Raw genomic sequence first — 6,002 nt, 5'->3', positions numbered from 1 at the left:
GCCTCTTAGCAGATGTATACATTGACTAAAACTCAATTTATCTCATTAACATTGACTAAAAGAAACATGGACTCTCTCCCTCGCTCTGCAGCACCTAGAGTCATCCCAGGGAGTTGATTCCCAAAGGGCTCCCCTCCATTCTGATTCTGTTGTAAGAAGGGAAAAAGAGAGATTAAAGAGATACCCTGTCTCCAAATCCTCGTATTTGAAGTCTTTAGTGAAGCCATCAAACAATCAGATGCCCTGGCTTTTATTTTTAAACAGCTTTCAACTCTAGAAAGTGCCAAACTCATGTCTAAGGTCAGGGGAACTATTTTTTTTCTGGGGAATTTTACTGAGGGGAAAAGGTTCCATCTCCCCGGGCATCCTTTTTTAAAGAGTCTTGGTCATCAAAGTCATCCTGCAAAGCCCTCTGACTTCTGAGGAAAGGGGAGCAAAGCTTCTGGTCTAGAGTTTGATGGACAGGATGTTGGCTTTACATTAAACACATGTGGCCGCAAGAATGCTCTTCACATGCAGCTTGCTCACTTCATTGAAATCCAAGGCATGCCTGGCGGGTTTGAGCCTGGTTTAGAACACTTAGGGCTCAGTCACCTTTTGAAAACAGCATACATCTTTACAGATGTCTTCATTTTACCAAGTTTAATCAGACATCTGCCTGTGAGAAAATGTGATGTGAGTTGCCTCAGTCCACCTCAAGACATAGCTTTCAAGAAATGCCACTGATTCTGAGATATACTCTGGACCTACTGACTGAGTTTGAGACAAGAAACCCTACCAGATTAAATATACTTATTGATTGTAAGGTATCTTCCGATTGATTCCAGGAATGTCTAAATGTGAACAAGAGTGTTTATTAAAAGAGGAAATTCAGAAATGTTAGGCCCCATTGTCCTATGAAAAAGTAAAAAAAAAAAAAAAAAAGGTTAAGTAATTCACCCAAAGCAACTTCTTGACTTCTTTCCTGCTCTTGACCAAAGTCTCCATTCTCTTGACCAGAAGTCAACACTGCCCACCACAGTTTGCATGAGTGTAAGTGTGCATGAGCCATTAATAACTTTGCTATTAATGGCTTTGATGAAAATTGGGAGATAAATGCACTGGGCCAACAAGTGGTGTGGCTCTGTGTAACCTCTCCTGGAGGGTAGCCACCCTTTTTGATGAGGTAGATGTGTTCTCTGCAGGAACTGGGGTGGATTTCCCGAAAACCTTATTTTTCAAATGAGAACTCCCTACAAATGTGGAAGAACTTTCTCTTCTCACCTGTTCTCCCTGTGGATCAAGGGATGCTACAAGATGAGCTGTTCAGCACCATTCACACAGACAGGGGTGTTACGGAGTCCAAGCTTGCTCTGCTCACCACATGACAGGTCAGTGGATCAGAGGGATCAATGAAGAGGTATTGAAGCAAGGAATGCGACTATTCAGAGAGCTGACTGATCAAGATGCCAGACTAATGTCTTAAAATAACCATTGTTGTGGTCTGTGCTTGGGTTGGAAAAGAATTTCCAGACAAGAGGCAGAATGAGAGGAGAATAAAATTTATTAGAGGAGAGGCTATTAGAACAATGGGCCCACTCAAGGGAGAGCTGACCCCTTTAGTGGGCTAACTGCCAATTTTTATAGCCTCAAGACGGAGAAAATTCCTAGTGGAATGGTGGCATTAGGTGATTGGTTAGGATAATACAGGGTGGGTAACAGGGTGGGTATTTTACCTAATATGGATTCAATGAACACGAGTTTGAGCAAACTCCAGGAGACAGTGAAGGACAGGGAAGCCTGGCAGGTTGCAGTACATGGGGCCGCAAAGAGTTGGACACAACTGAGCAACTGAACAACAGAACAATATGGTATCAGGGAACTGGCTGGTTTAGATCTGGAGGCTCATGGCAACAGTTGCTGTGGGGCTTGGTCAGTTCCAGAGATTCTAGTTCTGTGGCCTTGGTATAGGGTTCCACTACCATCTTATGGGGGTCTGGCTGCCAGGTTCTTTTATGGGTCAGAGATGGGGTAATGTGAAGAAACAAAGTCAAAAGGATGTTAATCTTGCAAATAGCTCCTAAAATGGCAAGCCTCAGGCAGGGGATATGGTAATGTCTTCATTCCTGCCACCTACAGATGGACAGGGGTTCCGAACAAAGGTACTTTTCACAGTCAGGTAGAGGAGCAGGATTCTCTGAGGTAGGCCATTATGATTATACTAATAAAACCAATGAAAAACAAGTCAAAGAAACAATTCCAACAGGGAGTCAGAATTGACTTTTCCCTGCGACAGGGGGACTTGGCCATGATACAGGGAAAAGGGGACGAGAAACGGGTTCATTCTCTCAGTTCATCCACTCACTCCTGCTTTGTTCCCCTCAGTAAGTCTTCATTGCTGCTCATTTAGTGCCAGGTTCTCTGCAGGGAGCAGAGGAAATGGATCAACTAAAAACAGCCCATACCCTCAAAGAACACAGATGCAAAAACTGGTAACTGCTTGCTATCTATTAATTCAACAAATAATTATTGAGTACCAAGCACTGGGGAAAAAGCAGGAAAGAAGTCAAACACAGTCTCATCCTCATGGAGTTTATAGGCTAGCGGTGAGGGATACAGATATTACTCATCATTGTATACATCATTAATTAATTGTCATCGTGGCTACTACACAGGAGAAGTAGAGAGTGCCAGGGGAGTCCGTTACAAGGGGTGGTGTTGGGAGAGTCAGCAGGAAAAGGAGAGAGCAGATGAGGAAGAGAGAGACAGGAAGGAAGGACTCCAGAGGCAGCACCCGGACCCAGTGGGTGTCATGACGCACAGCCCACGCAGAGACTGGACAGGGGAGACAGGAGGACAGGAGAGAGCAAGCCCTCTCTCCAGGAAATGAGAAAAGGCTCATGGAAATGGGTGGAGTCTCGAAGTCATCCTTTCTCCCTTGCTTTCTTGCTGACCAAGAATAATAACTGAGGGCGCCATGTTGGAAGCACTCTATGATCATATTTACCACTGAGGTCGCTGTCATCACTCTCTGTACAGATGAACAGGCCAGAGCTCAGCAGGGTGAGTGCCTGGCGCCCCCTCAGACCACGGTGCCCTATGTGGCTGAGTGAGGACCAGGACTGGATCCACCTCACTGCTCAGCCACAGCGCTCTGCTACCCGCTCTTGGCTGTGGGAGGGGAAGACTACAGCCGAATCACCATTTAACAGATGAAGGAGAGAGGCTCCTGTCACACAGGCAGTGAGGACCAGAGGAGTCTCCCAGGAGGAGTGGCCTTCATGGACTGGGTGGAACACCCACTCTACCCTGCAAGGTCCGCTGGGTGCAACCCTGACCCTCCAGAATGCTCTAGAAGTCAGTGGACACCCTGGGACTGTTTGGAGACGCGGACGCCCCCCTGCTGGCCCAGAACGATTCAGGTGGTAAGACAGGTGGAAGGGGCACACCAGTGGGTCCTGCTGAGAAAATTCTAAAGAATTCATCTAATTTTGTTGTTGTTTAAAGGATATTCATGACTTATGTCAGAGAAGGCACTGGCAACCCACTCCAGTACTCTTGCCTGGAAAATCCCATGTGCAGAGGAGCCTGGTAGGTTGTAGTCCATGGGGTCCCGAAGAGTCGGACACGACTGAGCGACTTCACTTTCACTTTTCACTTTCATACACTGGAGAAGGCAATGGCAACCCACTACAGTGTTCTTGCCTGGAAAATCCCATGGACGGGATTGCATGGTGGGCTGCCGTCTATGGGTTTGCACAGAGTTGGACACGACCAAAGCGACCTAGCAGCAGCAGCAGCATGACTTATGTGTGTCCTGGAAAGACTCTGACAGGTAAAAACAGACAATAAGCTTTGCCAAACTCTGGGGATTTCAAAGTGGACCTGAGCTTTGGCAGAAAGGATCCCCTTGTGGAGCCGGAAGGAGGAGAGGCTGGGAGCAGAGAACCTGGCTAACTTGTCCAAGTGCTCAGGAACGGCACAGATGAACAGTGGAGACTTGGGCCCTATTTGTCCAAGAAAGGGAAGAAGAGGAAAAAGGAGGGGGAGCAGAATGAACTTTTACAAACATTTTTACCCGATCTCAATTAACACATGATACGAAAGATGTGTTTGAACTGTGTGCCTTGGAAGAAGAGAAGGCGGAACACCGATATTGCCTGACACCAGGTGCCACTGTTGCATACGTTCCTCACGGCAAAACCTTCCTTGACTGGATGAAATGTGAGTTTCATCATTTCATAAATACTGCTAGGGAGCCTGGGCAACTGTGAGAGAAGGCCCATACATCACCCTCTAGGCTCATTTTGGATTTCAAATAGGCAAAGTTAAGTCATTAAAAAATGCCACAAAGATTATAGGAAAACAGAAAACATGTACCCTAATTGTGAAGTGATGATTTTCAAACTAAAATAAGTTAATAGAGACTATGACACACAATCAGGCAAATGACGAGGAAAAAAGCAGGGCACTGGAAAAATGTATGAGTTGAGTGAACCAATGAGGTGGGGAATAAATATAACTCTATGAGGGAAATAGTGTCCAATGGACAGATGGCTAATAACTTTGACACTTGGCACAAAGGTTAAATACTAGGGAACATGTCAGTCTGTATAATCCTTTCTATATTACAGGTGAGAACACCCCAATTTAGCAAAAATCAGTGAAAATGATAAGCCCACAGCTAGTCTGTGGGGAAACAGGAACTCACTTATGTGGTGTGTGAATCAGCCCAGTGTTCCTGAGGAAACCTGGGCTGACGGGATGATACCTTCCTATGCCTTTGGGCTCACAGACCTCACTTTGGGGGGCAGATCTCAAGGACATAGCTCAAGAAGAAACAGCAACTAGAGAGTGAGATTCTCTGCCCAGGTGCCTGCAGTTAGGAACCAGTTACCTAACATTCCGTTCAGAATAGTCTATTGCTATAAACAGTTCCAGTTTGTGGTCCGAGGGACAAGGGAGATCATCCCAAGTCATTTGGCTGTGTGACTTTAGATTTGACAAGTTAGCTTCTCTGAACTTTACTTAATGTCCCTCCTTGATGAACTGGGGATATCAACAGGTCACCACCTCCCTGGGTTGTGTATTAAAGGAGGTCACGTCTCGAAGTGTCTACACAGCGCCTAGCCGGGTGTTCAACAAGGGGTGGCCGTTGCCATTGGAAGGTGACTCCTGGACGGAGCCTGGAGAGTTCTCGCCCACAGAGGGTGAGGCAGGATGAGGGCGTCTAAGCTTTGAAGAGGAGCTAGTTTCTTTGACTCCTAGCTTTTTTTTTATTACAAAGTCAGAAAAAGGAAAATAAACCTCTGCCACAACTTTGCAGGAGTCCACCAAAATCCAAAGGGAAGGTCTTCAAAGGTGTCAAATTCACCTGAAACAGAGAGCAAAATGTTGAGGGAGGCTCCCACTCCCACCGGAGTATCAAGATTGGGCGTCCTCCAAAGATCTGGAAATGCACGTTTTTTGAAGACTTGGTCTAGGACAGGAGTTTCATATTCCCCAAAGTTCGGAATTTTCATGTCCTCTTTGAGGGAGACGATCAGCCCCAGGTTAAGTGAGCCGGTCTAGCAGGCAGTAGTAACCACCGCACGGGCGACTCATGCGCGGCCCGGGTGAGTGGCGGGCATCTTAAGGGCTGTGGGATCCGGGGTCCCGGAAGCGGAGGGTGGGCGCAAGTCCCCGGTGACGGTGGTGGGTCGAGGGTCCTGGCGGTCTTACCCATTCCGCTCCGGGAGCCCGGGGCGCGCCCCGCGGAGCAACCCTCCTCCAGCCAGCAGGGGGCGCTGAGGAGAAGGCGGGTGGGGAGGTCGCGGTCCGAGGAGCTGCCATCCCCAGGTCCTCTCCCGCAGTCGGGACCGAGGCTGCAGCTCGCCCATTCGTCCGCAGCGAGGCTCCGGAAGCGGCCCAGGCGGGATACGGGACCCAGAGTCCCGGAGAGAGGCCCCGACCGCGTCCCCAGCACCCGACTCCGCGCTTGCCCGGAAGCGCCGGCGCCGAGGGGGCGGGGCCGGGAAGCGCTT

General features: G+C 48.2%; 1 long non-coding RNA gene across 1 annotated transcript; it reads right to left on the bottom strand.

Moving 5' to 3' along the window:
• Nucleotides 1-2,557: 2,557 nt before the first annotated feature.
• Nucleotides 2,558-5,974, bottom strand: LOC138436598 (uncharacterized). The gene is made up of 2 exons (XR_011255492.1): nt 5,701-5,974; nt 2,558-5,353 (listed from the first exon to the last, which is right to left on the bottom strand). It is a non-coding gene; the product is annotated as an uncharacterized lncRNA (long non-coding RNA).
• Nucleotides 5,975-6,002: the final 28 nt, after the last annotated feature.

This window comes from Ovis canadensis, chromosome 3, assembly GCF_042477335.2.
Source record: "Ovis canadensis isolate MfBH-ARS-UI-01 breed Bighorn chromosome 3, ARS-UI_OviCan_v2, whole genome shotgun sequence".
Classification (NCBI taxonomy): Eukaryota; Metazoa; Chordata; class Mammalia; order Artiodactyla; family Bovidae; genus Ovis; species Ovis canadensis.
Note: the sequence above shows the minus strand (reverse complement) of the source record. Positions and strands in the feature narration are given on the sequence as shown.